Source organism: Ambystoma mexicanum, chromosome 2p (genome assembly GCF_040938575.1).
Source record: "Ambystoma mexicanum isolate Mex_15411 chromosome 2p, UKY_AmexF1_1, whole genome shotgun sequence".
NCBI lineage: Eukaryota > Metazoa > Chordata > Amphibia > Caudata > Ambystomatidae > Ambystoma > Ambystoma mexicanum.
This window is the reverse complement of record NC_090923.1, coordinates 42,375,722-42,395,990: the sequence shown is the minus strand read 5'-3', so window position 1 is coordinate 42,395,990 and position 20,269 is coordinate 42,375,722. Positions and strand designations below refer to the sequence as shown.

At 46.5% G+C, this 20,269-nt stretch overlaps 1 protein-coding gene across 5 annotated transcripts in view; it reads left to right on the top strand.

The window, feature by feature from the left end:
• Nucleotides 1-20,269, top strand: part of SHQ1 (SHQ1, H/ACA ribonucleoprotein assembly factor) — a 671,809-nt gene that overhangs the window by 218,092 nt on the left and 433,448 nt on the right. The window lies entirely within an intron of this gene.

The window sequence follows — 20,269 nt, the reverse complement described above, 5'->3', positions numbered from 1 at the left end:
GCATTTCGATCAAAGAGGACTTCTGATCATTGGAGTAATTTGACAAGCAATATCATCAAAATAGATCAGAAGAGGAGTGGTTGTGTGATGAGCTTGGGATGTGTTCAAGCAATCCCTGGAAGCTGAGAAATGTGATTGTGGAAAAGGTGAATGTAGTGTGGTAGGCTGCCTCAGACTGCAGTGTGATGTCATACGTGTCTCTCGTTTGGCTGACAGCAGATACTGACCTGCCAGTCTCTAAAGTGTGATAGTCTGTGTACATAATACCCCACATTAATAAGGTTATTTAGCTGTTGTATAGGGAGTCATTCATGTTCAAGGCGACTCAGGTTGGAGAGGATGCATATACTACAAAGGCTTGGAGTGCTCAAAAATAAGTAGTTCTAGACCAGCATGCAATATCCAGCGATGCTTCAGGAGGCATCAGAAAGTCTGCTCTTTATGTTTGCATAATTGTGTATTTGGTGCCATTAGACCAGGCTAAGATGATTCGTTTTTGTTCATCAGAATTCATACCTTAAGGTCCCCGTCAGGGCAGTTTATGAAAGTCTGAGGTCAGGGTAGTTGATTCCTTAATTTGGGAATTCTTATGGTGCAAAAACATATAGTAGTTCTCCATCCAAAATGGCATATTGCTGGGCAAGTAAAACATATTGTATTTTTACAAATGTTCCCTGTAGAAAATATCGTTGTGGCTTCTGTGGTAGGTAGGCAGGGTAAAGAGGGTGTCAGTAGAATTACTTCGGCCATTTTCTCCTGAGGTAGGGGAGGGAAGTACTTCAACTGCAAGGAATGTAGGAGAGAGTGGGGACAACTCGCTTCTTGTCAGAATCTTATCAATCTTGGGCAACATTAGCAGACAGTGTGACGTGCTTTTGTCCTATTAACAGGCAGTGCGATGAGCTTGGGACTCACTGACAATGTGCGCAGTGTAGAGCACAAAACTACAGTTTGTGGTACATGAACACACAATATGAGGAGCTTTGGACACACAAACACACTGGGAGTTGCTTCCTCACACTGTGTGTATGCCTGAAGGGTCTAGTGCTGTACTTATGAGCCTGAACATTGGGCATATAAACACATAGCCTGGGGCACCTGGAAAAACAGAGTAAGGAGCATGTGGGTGCGTGGGGCACATAAAGACTGCCGCTTACTTGTTAGCCCCCTTCCTTTAACTTTGTGACCTCCTTTTGCGTAGAGCACTCCTTTGCAACCAGCTAGGTTTACTCAGTGTGATGAGCGTAGCACGCAAGCTAAAGCAGTGTGCGGATGATGAACACTACAACATGGCGCTTGGGAACAAACAATGTGTGGAGAATGGGGCCCGGGTTGATTCACAAGTAGTAAGTGAGGAGCATTACACACATTATCAGTGTGGTGAAAACCCGCCACATAGACACTGCAAGGAGTTTGGAACACATGGATCCAGTATGGGGTGCTTCGGCCAAGTTGTCACATGGTGAAGAGTTTTGCTGGAAAACCTGGGGCACATAAACACAGGGTGGGTAGAATGCAGCACACACATGCATGGTGTAAAGAGTTTGTAGTGCATGAACAGACTGTACGAGGAATGTGGGGCACTTTCACATTGCGTGACTAGTTGGGTTAACACATGGACAGCTTGTAGGGCGTTGCTTGGAGCTGATGAACACAGTGTGGAGTTATTAGGTGTGATGAATCGGCAACAATTCCGCCTAAAAACCTGGCCTAAGACCCTTATCGTGTGGCCAGAGAAGGGCAGGACGCTTCGGTGTTCTGCGGGAGGACCACATGAAGGAGGGGGGGGGGATAACAGGTCTGGAAGACTGGGGAAACCCCCTTGTTTAATGTTCCCCGATGTCCCTCTTAGGGAGAATTCTCAGAAATGTGCCAATTCCCCTTCTACCTTAGAGACCCCCACCTCTTTTTGCTGGACTTTAGAACTTTTAATTTCTAACCTGGAGAGAGTGAGACCTTTTCCCGACTCATGTATTTTTCTGTGATTTGGACTTTGTGTTTCCTTTGGTTTTGGAGTCTGGCAAACTCCATAGGCATCATCTTTATATTGTGACACAGCACCTTCAGTGCAGTGACACAGGGGAGTCTCTTAGATTTCCCAAAGGTTTAAATACCTTCTCTGGGGGGAAACTACTGTTTCCAAGAGCAGTGAAGTGAAATTGATAGGAGTTTTGTTCTCCCTACTGTTCAGGGACTGAATGGAACAGTAGGGAGAACAAAACTCCAGGGACAAGGCACAGGGATTATACCCATTGATCGGTTTCTACAAAAACAGTGGAGAAGGGTTACCATAATTCACCAATTAGGCTATGGATGTGTGATTGTCCAGCTGTGAAGAAGGCCTTAGTTGTGGCCTTCGTATCTATTGTTTAACAAGAGGCGGTGGGAACCCTCTTTGCCAATACGCACTGCGACAATGAGCATCAGTCCTTAACTGCTTTGAATATAGGACACCTGGCTTGCAAGTAACCCCTCCAACTAAATCCACAACCAAGTCACTTACATTTTGTAACTTTCTGGACCCAGCACACACTATCTTTCAATAGTGTGCTGGAGGGGTTACTTAGTATCCCCTTTGTCTAGTTTCTCATATAACATTTTTGTTACCCTTTATACAATTCTGGCTCCAGCGTGTCTGGCAGGGGCAGGAAGTGAGTTAGGTGCCCAAAACCTCAAGTGCATAAATCCTTTGGTTACAGGGATGCACCCAAAGGAGATTGACCGGCTGACTGTCCTTGGAGGACTGCCACTCTGCTGTGTGAGTGACAGCTAGGCTGCAAATTAATGGGAAAAACCTGCATAAAAGGTGAGGCTTTTTTCTTGGAAGGCAGAGTCGACCACTGGATGAAGGATTCCGAAGAAGAACTTGGAAATGACGCTTGCTGCAACTCCTGGACCGTTGGTTTGCCCGGTGAAGCCCTGCTGCATTGCTGAAGCTCCCAATTCACCTCGACTAGAGGAGCCCTGCAACGGACGACTTCTCCCCTTGGTTTGTTGGGACCAATCGACCCCAAAGTGAACTCGTCTGGACATCCTCCCAGACCCGGCTGTACTTCCATTGCTGCTGCAGGAACCGAAGTGCCAGGGAGAGGAACTCCAAACCGAGTACATCGCTTTTAAGTCAGACCCAAGCTCCAAGAAGATTCTACAGACTCCCTTGAAGCTAGTTGGCCAAGCCTGAGCCACTTCAACAGAGTGCTGGACCCCAGATGCAAGGAAATTCCATAGCTGTATCCGAGAACCACAGTAGTGCTGTTTGCGAAAGATGCGAGGAGCTGAAACCGCGAAGTGCCACTGGTCTGAAGTTTGCCCATTGCTGCCACCAACCTTCCATTCGTAGTGCAGGAGTCCCCAGACGTCCTCCCTCTTGTCCCCACGAGTGAGGCCCAGGAACACAGGATTTGCAGACCTACAAAGGAACAGAAACCAGCTGGAAGCAGTTTTTCTTCTAACCAAAGGTACTTTAAAACTAAGAGGACTTGCCTCTTGACGTGTAGCCTTGATAGCTCTCACTTGAGACTTGTCTTGGTTGCCTTTGGAGAGTTACTTGCAGCTTTGTCCCTAAGGAACTTTCCTGGAACCACAAGTGGATCCCACCGATATATTAAACCATCCTTTATACTCATGTCCGACCTCACTTCCCACATTGCTCTCTCCTCCCCATTCAATAGCGATCACGATATAAGCCCCTGACCCACTCAGGTATAACAGCCCCCTGTTAGCAGTGGGATTAAAGCCTTTCACACTGGCTCCAAGGGCCTTAAAAATCCATCATAAACATACATGGAGTCATTGCTGGCGCCTTTGGCGCTAGGCTCATTATCAGGAATAAAGCAATACCATTTTTGGACCTTAATCCAACATGGAGGCCTATTACAAAGCTCAGTTCTTTAGAACCAAGCCATGCGGTCTAGTGTTTTGGGTGTGGCTGGGCCTGGAACTACTTGGTCGGGAACTATTTTACTTGGGCTGTTTAAACCACACCCAAACAGCAGAACACGCTTTGCGTTATTCTGCACTCCTGCAATGTAACGCTCACCGTGTCCAGCTCCTGCTCATCTGCTTCTCCGGCGGCCTGATCCTGAAGCCATAGATCTGGATTCTATTAATAACCTGGAAGAACAAGAACACCATTAAGAAGCAAGAACACTTACCTGTGAAGTAACCTGTCTTAAATCCATCCTGCACTTCGCTTACCTCAACCCCATTTCCAGAGTTCGCCGCAACCTGCAAAGGTAAAGAAACAAGGACAGCATTAATAACAATTCTTACCTGGGCAAGCAGCGAGTCCTGGCAGCACCCTGCGCTTCTCTTACGTCGCCCATCTCCGGGTTTCACTGCATCCTGCAAGGGAGAAGGAACAAGGTCAGCATTAACAAAGCACTTACCTGGGCAAGCAGCGCTTCGATCGCTCATCACTCCGGAACATCACTGCAATCTGTATAAAGAAGGGAAGAGAACACAGGTTAACAATTAACACCAATAAACAGGGCAGCGCTCCCCATATCAATAACTCACTGTGGTCTTCGCCATCGGCGTGGCAACTCAGAGATCGCAACCATCCCTGTGAAAACAAAGGGACATTGTTAGGGAACAGCGTAGTGGAGCAAGACGTCGAGAAAACGGAGAAAACGGAGGGAAAGAAAGAGACAGAATAAAGATGGAAAAGACATTACTCACCTGGAAGACAGCAAGCAGAGTCGGAGTCACAGCCGGCCTGGACCCGACATAAGGGCACACGGACCAGTGAAGCAACTTGGTCCACGGAACGCCTGCACCAAACACGCATCCCTGCACAGAGACGCAGGACGGAGAGTTCAATGCACAAAAACCTAAGGTGAGCAATAACCCCAAGGGAGGGGATTTGGACCAGAGGGAGGTGGGAGTCCACCCATCACAGAACCAGTATCTTAACCCTCCATTTTCCTGTTATAGGCGCTACCCAACGTCTGGCACATAACCAAGCAGAGAGGGGTCCAGGATAGCGCTTAGACCTCCATCCAGTATCGTGTGGCGCCCCCGTGGATACCAGGTGAGCGTAACAGAAAGTGAAGCCTCAATTAAAAAATCCACCTGGGCGTCATGGAAACATCAGCCACTGAACAACTAGCACAGTTACTCGGAGAATTACGGGCCGAGGTTCACTTCCCCCCGGCAAGAAACCACCGCCCTTAGGAGGGAGTTGATTGGCTAATTAATCCGTGCGGTCCTTGGTGACGGACAATTGTTCCAAACACAGGCTGGGCAGGCTCCGTTGCCCGGAAGTATTCCGTCAGTTCCAGCCACATCCATCAATCCAGTGCAGGTGGTCCTCCCTGGGGCAGTTCCTTTGGCCCCAATGGAACATTTTACGGGGGACCCAAGAAAATATGCAGTATTCATGAACCAGTGCCGCCTCTATTTTCTTTGTAGACGCAGAGCCTTTCCTAATGATCAGTCGCGGGTTGCGTTCGTTCTGTCATATCTGAGTGGCAATGCTGCGGATTGGTCCATACCGTTAGTAAGCCAGGATGACCCACTCCTGCGGTAGTTCAGGGGGTTTCAACAGGAGATGGAGAAGCTGTTCGCCCGCCATAGCCATGGCCAAGCTCTGGATAACAAACTTTTGTCCCTCCGCCAAGGCAGCCAAGATTTGTTAACACATATCGCCACTTTTAAAAGACTTGTCGTTGAAACTGGGTGGCCTGAGGAGAAATGACCAACGTTATTCCATCGCGGAGTACGGGGGGAATTGAAAGACGTCCTAGCTCAGGTGGTAAACCCGCCAAAAGACTTTGCAGAGTTCACCAACCTAGTGGTGCAGCTAGACCACAGGCTGCAAGATCGAAGGACAGATCGAGCCAGAACAGAGTATCGGACTGGACTGTGCATGTGCGCTCAAAGGAGAACATTCCTCATTCATCAGAAAACACTTCGGAATCCATGCAAATTGAGGGGGTACGGAGCCCATTAACCAAGGCCGAAAAAGAGAAAAGGAGACAACAGCAATTATGCCTGTATGGCGGGAAATCAGGTTGAGTACACTAGGATATCATCTATGTACACTAGGGCGCAGACATCAATTAACTCTCAAGATGTCGTTCATGAAATATTGAAATGCTGCGGGAGCGTTGCATAACCCAAAGGGCATGACTTGATATTCGTACAAACCGTATTTGGTACGGAAAGCAGTTTTCCATTTGTCTCCTCTTTTGACCCGGACCAGGTGGTACGCTCCTCGAAGGTCCAGTTTGGTGTAAATCTGGGCATCTTTGACCTGGTCCAGCATTTCAGGGATAAGTGGCAAGGGGTAACGGTTCTTCACAGTGATCTGGTTTAATGCGCAGTAGTCAATAAAGGTTCTTAAGTCCCCTTCTTTTTTCGGTACGAAGAACAAAGGACTGGCTGCAGGGAACTTTGATGGACGGATGAATCCGTTTGCAAGGTGCTGGTCTAAATAAAACTTCAGATGAAGGTTTTCAGGTTCCGTAAGAGCATAGATTCTACCACAAGGGACTTGAGCACCTGGAGCAAGGTCGATCTGACAGTCATAGGGCCTGTACGGTGGCAGCGTGTTTGCTTGGTCCTTCTGGAATACATCCTGGAAATCGTGGTATTCCTCAGGCAAGGTATTAGTTACTCCCAGGGTTGATGCTGTTGCTCTGGGAGTCGTAGAGATACTGAAAGCAGGTTTCTGTTCTTGATAACAGACTGGGGAGCAGTCGCTGGGGAAGGTTAATTTCCTTGCCTGCCAGTCAATCAAAGGGTTGTGAGCGACTAACCATGGCATCCCTAGTATGAGCCGGAATTGAGGTGCCTTGATGAGATCGAACGAAATAAGTTCCCGATGTCCGTCCTGGCACAGCAAGGTTATCTCGGCTGTGCATTGGGTTAGGGGTCCGGAAGCAATTTCGGTCCCATCCACCGTAGTTACCTTGTCTGTAGTCGGCTTGGAACATAGGGGAAGCCCCATCTCTGCAGCCAGGTCTTGATCTATATAATTCCCAACTGCTCCACTATCGATGTATGCTTCAACGGCATGCATTCTTGACGACCGTTGGTTATTAATTAAGATCACCGGTATTGCAAAGTGTGAGGTCGGTGGCTCTTTTCTCTCACTCGACAAACTGCCCTCTACGTTTGCCGAGCTGGGTAGTTTTCCGACTTAGATTCCTTCTCTTCATCTTTTTCCGTGGCCCCAACGATCTTCCTTGGAGGTTTCACTGGGCAGTCCTTCAGGAAATGCCCTGGTTTTCCGCAATACACACATAGTTGTTGTTGTCTCCTTTTATCTCGCTCTTGTTTTGTTAATGGAGGTCGTACCCCTCTGATTTGCATAGGCTTCACAGTATTTTCTTGCACTCGAGTTACATTGTCTCTAGATCGAAAGTACACAGCCCGAGGGTCCATTTTGGAATGGTCTGCTTTTCGGTCTTGATACTGGTGGTCTAGTTGTACGACCAAATCTATGAATTCAGAACAGTCTCTAGGAGGATCAACCACTTGAGCTAGAACGTCTTTTAATTCACCTCGTAAGCCCCGATGAAACAACGTGGTTCTTTTGTTTTCAGGCCACCTAGCTTCAGCAACCAATCTGTTGAAAGTAGCAATGTACGTTAACAAGTCCTGATTCCCCTGTCGGAGGGAAAGGAGTTCATTGTCCACTGCTTGCTCTCTGGTATGGCGAGCAAAAAGTTTTTCCATTTCCCCCTGAAATCCCCCAAAGTCATGTAATAAAGGATCATCATGGGTCACCAATGGTACCGACCAATCTGCTGCACTACCCCTCAGGTATGATAAAACAAAGGCTACCCGAGCTTGGTCATTTGGGAATGCTCCAGGCCTGCAAAGAAAGTGAAGGCGACACTGATTCATGAAAGCTGCGTATTTCTGTGGATCACCTGCAAACCTCTCTGGTGGTGCCAAAGGAACTGTTCCCGGTAACATGATTTGTACCGGAGTAGAGGTAGTGGATGGCATGGTAAGATTTTTGCATTGTTGGGTTGTTTCCCAGTAAATGCGTCTGTCCTGCTTGTGATTGCAAGTATTGCCTGCTAATTTCTTCAGTGTGCTTTTTAGTCACTAATAAGCCTCTCCGGAGAGCGTTAGTCTCTTGTCGGGAAGAATGAACCTCGGCACGAAGTTCTCCTAACAATTGGGGCAATTGGTCTAATTCTGATGTCTCCATGGCGCCCAGGTGGATTGCTTTGGCAGGCTTCACGTTCTGTTACGCTCACCTGGTATCCACGGGAACGCCACCCAGCCGTAGGGACTCTGGTATCCTTCTCTGTGGTTCCCAGGTGTGACCAGCGGGGAAGTTCTGCCTGGAATACAGTAGGGCAATGTTCAAGACTGGGCAACTGGGATAAGCAGCCCCCCACCACCCCGTATGCCCGCAGCCCCTCTGGACCTCTCTTCACCTTGTTGTTAATTCAGGTGTGCTCTCTGTCCTGCCTTCTTGGCAGGGGCGCGTTGTCCTTTGTGGGCGAATGCAATCTAGTTATTTCACTGATGCCGGCCTGCTTTGAGTCTTTCAGGTAGGTCTTATTGCTGTTGTATATTGTTGTTATTCTTGCATGCCTTTCTTGGTTTAATAAATGTCTCTTTCTCTTCTTTGGGTGCGCGGAAGTCCAATGTGATGCATTGGCTGAATTGGGTCTCGCCGGTAAATGATGGCGTATAAAGAGCGCTATGATGCGGTAAGTAGGCGCTATGCGCAGCGCTATGATGCCTTGCCTTTGCTAACCTGTTGTCTTTTCTTTCCCATAGATCCCAGTGCTCACCCGGTCTATGAAATCCCAAGGCGATGCTGGTCGAGGGACGACTTGCGAGGTAAGCTTTTCGGCACAATTCGTTACGTTGTAAAAGTGTCTAATGTCTTGTTTCTTCCTTTTTTGCAGATCCGTCGGTCCGGGAGACGCGCTGATCCTAGGATGCTGTTCGCAGGAGCTGTGGGCAGCTAACGATGAAAATTACAGGTAAGCTGCTGCTGCTAACGATGTCCTCTTGTCTCTTTACAGATGCTGTTCTTCCGAGGTTCGCGGGTACAGCTGAACACGATGAGCGTCACGTTGCAGGATTGCAAAGTAACGCGAAGCGTGTTATCCAAGTCGGGTGTGGTTTAAATAGCTTCAAGAAAGTAGTCCAGTTAAAGTAGTTCCTAGGCTACCACACCCAAAACACTATACCGCATAGCTTGGTTCCAAGGGGCAAAGCTATGTGGATGCCTCCATGTTGGCTGGCACTTGAAAGAAAGTAGTTCCCTAAACACAAGTCTTTATTAAGTATGAGCCAGGTGCCAAAGGCGCCAGGACTGGCCCCAAGAGGTCCTAGGCAAAGGATGCCTAAGTTTGTTGGAGACCCGAGCCAAGACCCCTCCTGGTCCATGGGGTTGCCAGGGGGGTTTCTGGATGTGGGTCGTGACACCAAGCCATGCGGTCTAGTGTTTTGGGTGTGGCTGGGCCTCGAATGACTTGGCCTGGAACTACTATACCTCGGCTATTTAAACCACACCCAAACAGCAGAACACGCTTCGCGTTATTCTGCACTCCTGCCGCTTAACGCTCACCGTGTCCAGCCCCTGCTCATCTGCTTCTCCGGCGGCCTGATCCTGAAGCCCTAGATCTGGATTCCATTAATAACCTGGAAGAACAAGAACAACATTAGCGAGCAAGAACACTTACCTGTGAAGTAACCGGTCTTAAATCCATCCTGCGCTTCGCTTACCTCGCCCATCTCCGGAGTTCGCCGCAACCTGCAAAGGTAAAGAAACAAGGACAGCATTAATAACAATTCTTACCTGGGCAAGCAGCGAGTCCTGGCAGCACCCTGCGCTTCTCTTACCTCGCCCATCTCTGGGTTTCACCACAACCTGCAAGGGAGAAGGAACAAGGTCAGCATTAACAAAGCACTTACCTCGGCAAGCAGCGCTTCGATCGCTCATCACTCCGGAACATCACTGCAATCTGTACAAAGAAGGGAAGAGGACACAGGTTACCAATTAACACCAAAAAACTGCCAGCACTCTGCGCATCAATAACTCAACTTGGTCTTCGCCATCGGCGCGGCAACTCCAAGATCGCAACCATCCCTGTGAAAACAAAGAGAGACATTGTTAGGGAACAGCGTAGTGGAGCAAGATGCCGAGAAGACAGAGAAAACAGAGGGAAAGAAAGAGATGGAATACAGACAGAAAAGACATTATAACTCACCTGGAAGACAGAAAGCACAGCCGGTCTGGACCCGACATAAGGGCCCACGGACCAGTGAAGCAACTTGGTCCACGGAACGCCCACACCAACCAAGCACCCCTGCACAGAGACGCAGGACGGAGAGTTCAACGCACATAAACCTAAGGTGAGCAATAACCCCAAGGGATGGGATTTGGACCAGAGGGAGGTGGGAGTCCACCCATTACAGAACCAGTTTTTTAAACCTCCATTTTCCTGTTATAGGTGCTACCCAATGTCTGGCACATAACCAAGCAGAGAGGGGTCCGGGATTGCGCCTAGACCTCCATCCAGTATTGTGTGGTGCCCCCCTGGATACCAGGTGAGCGTAACAATAGCCTCTTTTCCGGCCATCCATTTTGAACAAAATCCAAAATGCGCTTCCACATTTAATCTAATTCAAATCACTCTTCAGCTCCTCTTTAGTAATCACCCCATCATGGGTAACATATATCATATCCGTAATGATATCTTCGGATATCCCCCGACTCCCTTCAAAATCTTCATCCGCAGTCAAGAAAGATGGTTAGCTTGCACATTCTCCTTCCCAGGAATCACATCAATGTCAAATTTGTGACACTGCAAACTTGTCACCCAGCATGAGCCTCTCCTGGACCCCTTATCTAAATCTTTATTCTCGAATATAGCTTTGAGGGCTTTGTGATTCGTCTGAAAAGTAAATTCTGACCCCCACACAAAATTCTTAAATTTTTCAATCCCCCAATGGCACGCCAACGCCTCCTTTTCCAAAACTGAGTAATTTAACTCCGCACCCCTCTGCATCCTGGATGCAGGAGTCATAACCTCCTCAATGCCATTTACGCCAACCTGAGACAACACCACACCGATTCCTGCCTCACTAGCATCCACTGAAAATATACATTTCCTCTTAGTATCGAACATAGTTAAAGCCTTTGCCATATCGATTTTTCTGTTTATCTCACAGAATTCTACTTCACACTCATTCTCCCATTTGAATTTAACACCTTTCTTCAACAAACCTCTCATCTTGTTGACTCTATCCGCAAAAATATCCAAAAACCTGTGATAAAATTCTATCATGCCCAAAAATGATCACAGCTCCGCCTTATCCTTAGGCAACCTTATTTTCTTAATTCCTTCTACCAGATCCTTTTTGGGCTTAAGGCCGCCTTCAGAAATTTCGTGCCCAATATACGCTACAACCCTACTTCCAAAAATGCACTTCTCAGCCCTAAGCCTTATTCCTTTCTCCCTGAAGGCATCTACTACGCCCTTCACATTCCTCTCAAGCATATCTTCACTCTCCCCACACACTTATACATCATCCTGGAAACAACACACATCGTCCATACCTCCCAACATGTTGCCCATCACCTTCTGGAATACGGATGATGCCGAAATTTGCCCAAATGGCATCCGGCGAAATTGGTACACGACATCATGCGTTATGAGTGCTGTGAGTTTCTTGGACCCCTTATCAAGTTGAACCTGGTGGTACGCACTGGCCATATCCACCTTTGTAAAATACTTAGCTCGTCCAATCCTGCTCAGCATTTCTGACATATTAGGGTTAGGGTGTTTATCCGCAACCACACATTTATTTACCTCTCTCACATCTACACATACTCTCAACTCTCCACTCGCCTTCTTCACCACAACCAATGAAGAAATCCACTCCACACCCTTCACTGGTTCTATAATTCCTGCCCTCTTACATCTCTCAAGCTCCTCACGCACTCCATCACGAAGTGCCAATGGTACAGGACGAAGTTTACCACTCACCGGCTTACTTTCTTTTTTCATCAGAATGTTATGCACCATGCCCATAACACACCATACCTTCTTGGAAAATACTTCTGGATATTTTTCAATTATGTCCCATCTCTCTCCTACATTGAGAACCTGTTCCTCTTTTTTTGGGTCTAGCCTTATCCGTAGGCCTTTCTGTTCCCTCCCCACTCTTAGTTACATAGTTTTTCCCTTACGTTTCTCTACCTTTAAATTTGAACATGGCAAGGCAATATCCAATTACATCGATTCTCCCACAATTGTAACCACCTGGCCTTTTATCAGATGGCATTAACTTGTTAACTTTCCCTCCCACCTCATTTTCATTTACTTCTCGTGACATGAGGGTTATTTTAGCACCTGACTCGGCCATCAGGCTCACCTTTTTGCCATTCACATTGATGTCAACAAATGGATGTTCAGTCATCCTCATCATCACATTTCACCATGTTGACAATAACCTCTTTCATCTTCATCCTCACCTGACGATTGTCGCACTTCCGCCCCTACATACTTCACCTTCGTGCTATCCTCTATGGAGTAATTTTTGCAACAATTATCAAAATGCCCCCACCTTTTACATCTGCCACATAAAGCTTCCCTCCCTGGACATGTGGGTGAGTTGGCGAAATGTCTGGCACTTGCGCAGTGAAAATACAACCCTACCTCCCCTCACACCCCTGGTTTTCTCACTCCCTGCATCAGTACTCTTGAATCCCTTATCTCTTGTTTTCTTTCTAACATTTTTGTGAAAACCCTTCTGTTCACCCACCCTTTAATACTTCACTTGTGGATATATTTACCTCCTTTTGAGACAATTTTGCAACACATTGTGACATATGTACAACCCTTTTTGCCATCATCACCACCTCTTCAAGCCCTGGCTCATCCTTCAGCCAAATTTCTTCACAAATTTGATCACTGGAACAATGCATCATAAATTGGTCCCGGATGTGCTCGTCAAACTTGGCCCCAAATTTACAATTCAAAGATAAGTGGCGTAAGGCCGTAACATATTCCTGAACACTTTCCCCTTCATGTTGCTCCCTCATACCAAAATTATATATTTCCAACACTGTACTAACACGTATCTCAAAGTGTTTATCCAACTTTAATAAGTCCAATTAATTCATGCTGCTTTCCAAATCTAGTTCTCCAATGTCAGGTAAGGTATAAAAAGTCCTTTGACCCTCGTACCCAATAAAATGCATTTGCATGGAGACTTTGCACTCTGATGATATGCAGTTCCCGCAAGCAGCTTTGACGTAATGTAAAAAACCTTTTTTCCAAGCCATCCACTCAATTTAATGTGGACCTGGACTGGGCATAAACATGGGCGGACCAGGCACTCCTGCCATTGCCATGCTTGTGCCCCCTTTGTTTGTTGCGAGAAAAGAAAACAAGAGTTACCTGGAAATTCCTTTGCTGATCCCAATGTATCAAGGAAAAAGAACGCCTCACTTGATACTATGTCAAACAATAAAATCCTTAAATGTCCTTCGTGAATATCGAGGTGCAGAGCTCACCAGTCAGTTGTAAGCCAATAAAAATAAAGACCTCATCCGGGACGTGTGCGTCTCCCCAATAGGGCCCAGAGCGCACACGCTGCAGTGGACGAGTTCAAATCCAATGCGTTTCCTCAGCCGCGGAGGTCCTTCTCTCTTCACTTCCTGATCAAACGTCACAGTATGCAAAATAACACACGCATGTTATAGAAGCAGCGTTGCTAGGATACAGACAATAATGCTCATGGCATTTCTTGCTTCACCTTTCTCTTCCTGATCCGACGTCACAGTACGTGAGGCAACGTGTATGTGTGGTGGTCCGCAGTGTCGCTAGGATACAGACAAACAATACTCCTGATGGGTCCGCTTGCTTTGCGCGATCCAAAACAAAAGTAGTGAGCCAGCGGCGCGTAGATGTGACCGTCCTTTAAAAGATGCACATTAAATGATGCACATTTGAAACACACTATCGAAATCCCCACGGACCGCCACATTAAATGTCAAATATGCCTTCAGTACCTCTCGCGTTACCACCCAATGTCCCTCACCAGCTGCCAGTCACCATCTGCAATCTGAGTAATGACTCCCACACATCACTCTTGTCCACAGCTGCAGTTTCCTTGCAGCGGTGAGCTTGTCAATGTTCACAGCCAGTGCGTTCTGCCACTTCCTAGGAACCCTCTCCAAATCTGCTCCAGCAGTGTCCTTGGGCCGCAATCCAACTTTCTTGTCCTCCTAGTCATCAGGATGTGCTGTGGCTCAGAGTTCCTTACGGTCAGGGGTCTTATCAGGTCCTCTCATATCCCATCCTCGTCGCCACAATTAACTGGGTAATATGAAGGTTTTTACCAAATTAAGTACAATAACAAAGACCAACCTTCCTCTGCAGCTCACTTCTCCAACTGCCTTTCTCCAGTGCCTGCATATTTCATTACAGAATTTAACACAATGTTCCATCATAACATTCCACCATATACCTTGTTAGGCAGAATCCTGTGCAGTTCCCTTGGAGAACACTGCAAAAAGATTAAGACTACAGGATTAAGCAGTAAACCCAATTGGTAGCAGTCTGCACCACCCAGATTTACCTGGTAGCTGTGGCTGAGCAGTCTGACTTCTCTCAAGAAGAGAAGGGCAGTATATAGAGTATACACAATAGGGCTAAAAACACAGTAGAGCAAACAAACGCTGACCAGAGCTTTGAATAAAAAGTATATAATTATTTATTTAAAACACACTTTAGGCAATATACTAGCACTCTAAATCAAAAGCAAGTTAAAACACAGTCAGGTAAAGTATACCCACTGCCCTTGATAACTATTAGACAAGTCAGAGTTAAAACACCACAATTTGTTGAACAGATGTGAGCGTGTAACCTGATGGCACGCCAATAGTTCAGTTAAAGGGAGAGAAAAAAGGCAGAACATAGAAATAAAACAGGTCCCAACACTTTTCTCAGCAAGGGAAAAAAGGCAGTATGCCCGGTAGAGCCAAAGTTCATAGGCCAGGCCCACTTTAAATGGAGCAAAGCGAAATGTGCCCAGGATCACACGGTTTAAAATGCACTAAAAGTCTTTGCAGAATGTTCAAAAGAGGTTGGGGTGATTCAAGAAGGTAAAGTTAGAAGGTCTGGAGCCAACCCAGTTGGAAAGCCAAGGATTTAAGGGTCACCTTGGGCAAACCGAAGAAAGGGAGGCCAGGCAGGACAAAGTACCATAAAGAGAGAGGAAGCTCCAGCGGTGGCAGTTGTTCCTGGCAGTGGTTGCATTTCGTTGTTTCGACCAGGGGAAGAGAGGATCTCGTCGAGGAGGAAACGTGGGGTCGTTGCACTGCACAGGGATGGAACCAGCCGCAGAGTTTCGTCAGTAAAAGGTGCGTTCCTTTTATTCGTGGTCAAAGTGGTGAAGCTTGGCTATCCGGCCGCCGGGGTGCTTGGCAGGGACGATTCGACCAAGAGACTTCTTTGGAAGGCGAAAGAGGTGAACTGGTTGGTCCCACCAGCTCAGAGGAAGAAGACTCGTCCAGCAGAAGATCTTCTCTTGTCGGGAAAGTGGTGAGGTAGTTGCAGCAGGGCTTCACCGGTTGTGTCGTCGTTGCAGATGGCTCAGCTTCTTCCCTCTTCGGATTCTTAGGTCCTGTGGTGACTTCTGAAGTTCCAATCCCACAGGCCCGGCTCTTATGCAGAAAACCCCCCATTCAACAGCCTAGCTGTCACTCAAACATGCTAAGTGGTGAGCCGGGCGGCTCACCACTGGCCCAATCAGAACAGAGTGCGACTTGAGTTGCTAAGGCAACGCAGTTCAGGGTGCCAATTCCCCTCCTCACACATCCTGTGGAACCCAGACAGAGTGGCACCATTTGGAGGGCTTCTGTGGAGAAGCCCGCCAAAAAGTGGAACAAAGGGCTCGACCTTGGTCAGAGTTACAGAGACGGACACGAACGCCATTTTTGGAAAGAGTTCTGGCAAAAAGACCCAACCGTTGATTTAATATTAAATAAATAAACCGGCGTTATCTTTAACATTGCACCAAAAAGTGGTGCGTTTAAAATTAATGGGAAAATCCCATAGAGAATATTCAGGTGGAATATTTCGCGTGGTAACCACGGCCACCAGCCAGAAACTCGACAAGGGGGGGACTGGAAAGTGGCCCCTTGAAAACAGACCCAGGGACAATATAATTAACCCCTTCCACTACGTCCCCAATATGATGGTTTGTACTGGTTCTGTTCACAATTTAGGACTAGTAAAGTCAATGGTGACTTTACATGCCCTGGGAGACAGTAGTCAGTCCCAGGGTATGGAGTCTGTTTGGGGGTCACTATGACGCCCCTGTGTTACTGCACTGAGGGTGATGTGTAACACACACATACAAAATAGAGGATACCCTATGGAGTAGAAAGAAAACCCCATAAGCACACAAAGAGTCAAAGACATACCTCAAATCATGCCTAAGAGTGGGAGGAAAAGTGTCTCACTCTTAGCAGGAGAAAAAAAAAAAACAAACATCCAGCAAAGCTTCTGGGGGACTCACTAGGTTTGGGAAATTAGCCTTATAAGAGAATTCTCCCTAACATACCTCCACCCTACTAAAGTATATTATACAACAAGAGAATTGAGACGAGCTAACCGAAGCTGTGTTTCTTTATCCTAGCCAGTAGTTGTTTCTTTGAACTTAACAAGGAGCTGTGTTTTTATTTTGACATTCATTAAGTTGTGGCAAAGCATCTTGACACGGAATATCCTTGATGCTACTTGATGAAGTGGAAATAATTATTCAAGGAAGAAGAGAAATCTTTGTTGATGGAACATTGGTTAACAGAACTTTCTTTTGACAAAGTAAAGGAACCCTGAACGGAGTTGAAACTTTGTTGCAAATCTGTATTTCCTTGCTCCATTTTCTTGAATGTTGGAACTGAATCTAACTTAAAACCTGGGGACTGACTGACTCATCAACGCCCAGCTCAAACCTAGAAGCGTGAAATTTGGAAGGTACATTGTTTTCATGACGTAGGCACGCACACAGGAAGGACATTTGGAAATTCCATCTATAAGGGTGTGGAATGGGGGCAATGGATTTTATTTTATGAGGATACCTACATCTTAAAAACCGAAGATGTTAGACTGAAAATTGGTATTTAGATTCTTCTTCAAAAATGAAGAAATGCTTGATTTACCATTTTCCGAAAATCCAGTTAAGGGAGGTGGAAAAAAGGGGGTGAATCTTTTTTTCAAGGATACCTTTATCTCGCAAAGTAAAAATGTGCATTTTAAATCTTCATTATAAAGTAAGTTTCCGAACTGCTTCTTAAAATTGGTAGTGGAGAATATTCCGTATTTGAGAGCGAAATTGTCATCACTTCCAACCAAGGCAGTCAATTCCCTAGCAGACCTTGCATCCAAAATGTACCTTGGAAAAATAAATTGAATGGAGGAATCTACAGAATGGTTATGTGAGTGTGCCATTTTAACTCCAAAGAATATGGCTGCCGTAATCAATAAGATACTTTTTAATTCTTTTGGAGGAGTCCAAATCTCTAAATTCGGTGTTACAAAGTGATGTTGCATGCACAACCCCGTTGAGTCCTAGAACACTTTAAATCCTCTTGGTCTTCCTGAACACAAACTTCTTCTCAAAGTGGGAGCACCTGTGATCTTAATGCGGAACATCGTCCCACCCAAGCTCTGTATTGGCACCAGGTTACAAGTGAAAGCTCTCATAGAATCCGATTGAGTCTTCTGTGCAAACCGATTCTGGCCCGGGGGGAGTCCGTGTTCATACCAAAAATACCTCTTATACCTTCAGAATATGCGTTTGAATTCAAAAGTCTTCAGTTCCCATTAAAGGTCTGTTTCGCCATAACCATCAACAAATCTCAGGGGCAGACAAAGGTAGCGAGGGTTGACCTAAGGGAAGACTGCTTCTCACGTTGGCAGGGGCCTGTTCCAGAGTGAGCTCACCCAATTCTCTGGTAATCCTAGCGCCTGCAGGGAGAAAAACTATTGTACCAAATTCCAAAATCCCTGTGAGAATGTCATGATCTCTGCTTCCAAAAGGTCTGGGTTTTCCCAACTCCCTTGGAAGCAGATCCATAACCCAGGTTCCGAGTGCCAACCAGTCCCAATTGGGACCTTTTGGACCCAGTCCTGGCGCCAGTGGCACCAGGCTCATAAATATGCCCAGTCCCAGCGCTGGAAGCGCCGGGCTCATAATGCTTGGGTGGTCTTACCTGCAGCAGACCATGCTGCTTACTTGCCTGCCAGTTGAGCCTCTGATCCTCTTCTGTTTGGAACTACTTTTCCTGTTGGGTGGGGCAGGAGCCACTCCCTAGATTCAGAACACTGGAACTCTTCTGGAAGGCAGGAACTCTTTTCTTACCTAGGCGTGGCTGTGGAAGGAGACACCTAAGCACTAGAGGAGGCTATTTAAACCACACCCGGTGGATGAATCTTGCTTTGCGTTATTCTGCATCCTCTGCAGCAGAACGCTCATCGTGTCTTCTGCATCGGATCCTGGGCCTAAGGAAAAAAGGCTTACCATCCTGAATCCAGTCTTCAGCAACACCTATAAAGACAAGAAAGAACAGGTTAGCATTCCGGCATCTGAAAGAAAAAAGGCTTACCATCCTGAATCCAGTCTTCAGCAACACCTATAAAGACAAGAAAGAACAGGTTAGCATCCCGGCATCTGAAAGACAAAAGCTTACCAACTCTTCGCACGCTCCGGAGGCCTTCGGCGCTGCATCCCGCATCTGAAAGACAAAACAAGGTGCGTTTAAAGACATTGGGGAACTTTAATACTCACGTGCCATTACTCCTTTCCACATCTAACCCAGTGGGTATTCCGGCACCCTGCAGCCGCTCCGAACTCGTACCTGCAAAATAAGACAGTTGGAGCGCATCGTGAAGCAGGCAACAAGCGCTTACTTACGTGCTTCCAGGCGCTTCTATTCATCACACGGACTCCATCTTCAACTCACTTCAGCCCGTCATCCGCCATCGCCGGAACTCTGCAAAACAAGAGACATCATTACTAAAGACTTTAAAGACAATAGAATTACTCGAAACTTACCGTTCGTGCAGTAAACGACGGACAGCAGTCCTCTGAAGTCAAGAGGCCTGCGCTACCTACCCAGTGAAGAAACTGGTTACAGCACCCTGCCCCGAGGCAGATGGAGAGCTCGGCATTCACTTACCTAAGACATCTCACTCTTGAAGTCAGGCATACAGTGCACAGAGGTCCAGCCCAAAGAGCCAACCGGGTGCTACACATCACCTTTGAAGATACGGTAGTTGCCCAGTCAAGACCGGCGCCTCTGCGAGAATCAGGTGAGCGTTACAGAGAAACATAGTACATTATAAATACCACTGTTGATGCTATTGTGAATTGCTATATATTTTCTTGTGTATTTTATGTTTGTGTGTGGGCCAGATATCTTGGAGTTTCCTTTAGTTTTTAATCGGCAGGGAAATCCTCGTCAGAGTAGGGATAGTGAGGCATTTGTTAAAACTTATTGTAAAAGACTGGAGGGGGGTATCTGTACACTTGCCCCCTATATGGTAGGGTAAAGGCACAGAACAACCTAAACAAGGCTCTCAGTTTGGTAGCAAGGGACGAGCAGTCAGGCTTAAGCTTTCAGGAGATGCAGGCTGATTCTTAAGTACAGTGTTTCCCCAAAGCCCCCACAAACGAATGTCCACACACTTTTAGGTAATAACACTGATCTTTATTTAAAATAAGGATACTACCCAAAAATGTATACTTATAAATAATAACACTTTGTACATGGAAATATTTATCCAAAGAATGGCAAATATGTACACTGTGGTAAAACACAATACATAAATTCCGAAATAATTATTATAATAGGTTATTTATAACGTGATTAATCACCAGAGGTTTCTAAGCACGGACCTGGGGATCGAACCTGTGTTGCTCCACGTTTTCGGGCTCCCAAGGTGTGCAGGTTGCCTCTGAGCAATCCTCACGAGACTAATCGATGCACTAACTACAGACAGTTTTAAATAGCTATGTGAATTTTTAAGTGAGGTGTATCACCATAGAATAGGGAAGGAAAGGCAGGCTAGTGATGAACAGTGGCAGGATGCTTTCTTTAGACTAGATAGACAATTCTGTTTGAGGATCCTTGCACCTGGGAAACCTGTAATGGAAAAGTTGGAGAGTATTTGATCTGGTCTTTTACTGCCCAATCCAATAATGTTCAATAACCTTGTACTTTATTTATAAAGTTTCTACCACCCCAGAGAACCCGAGAGGCCAGAGGAGA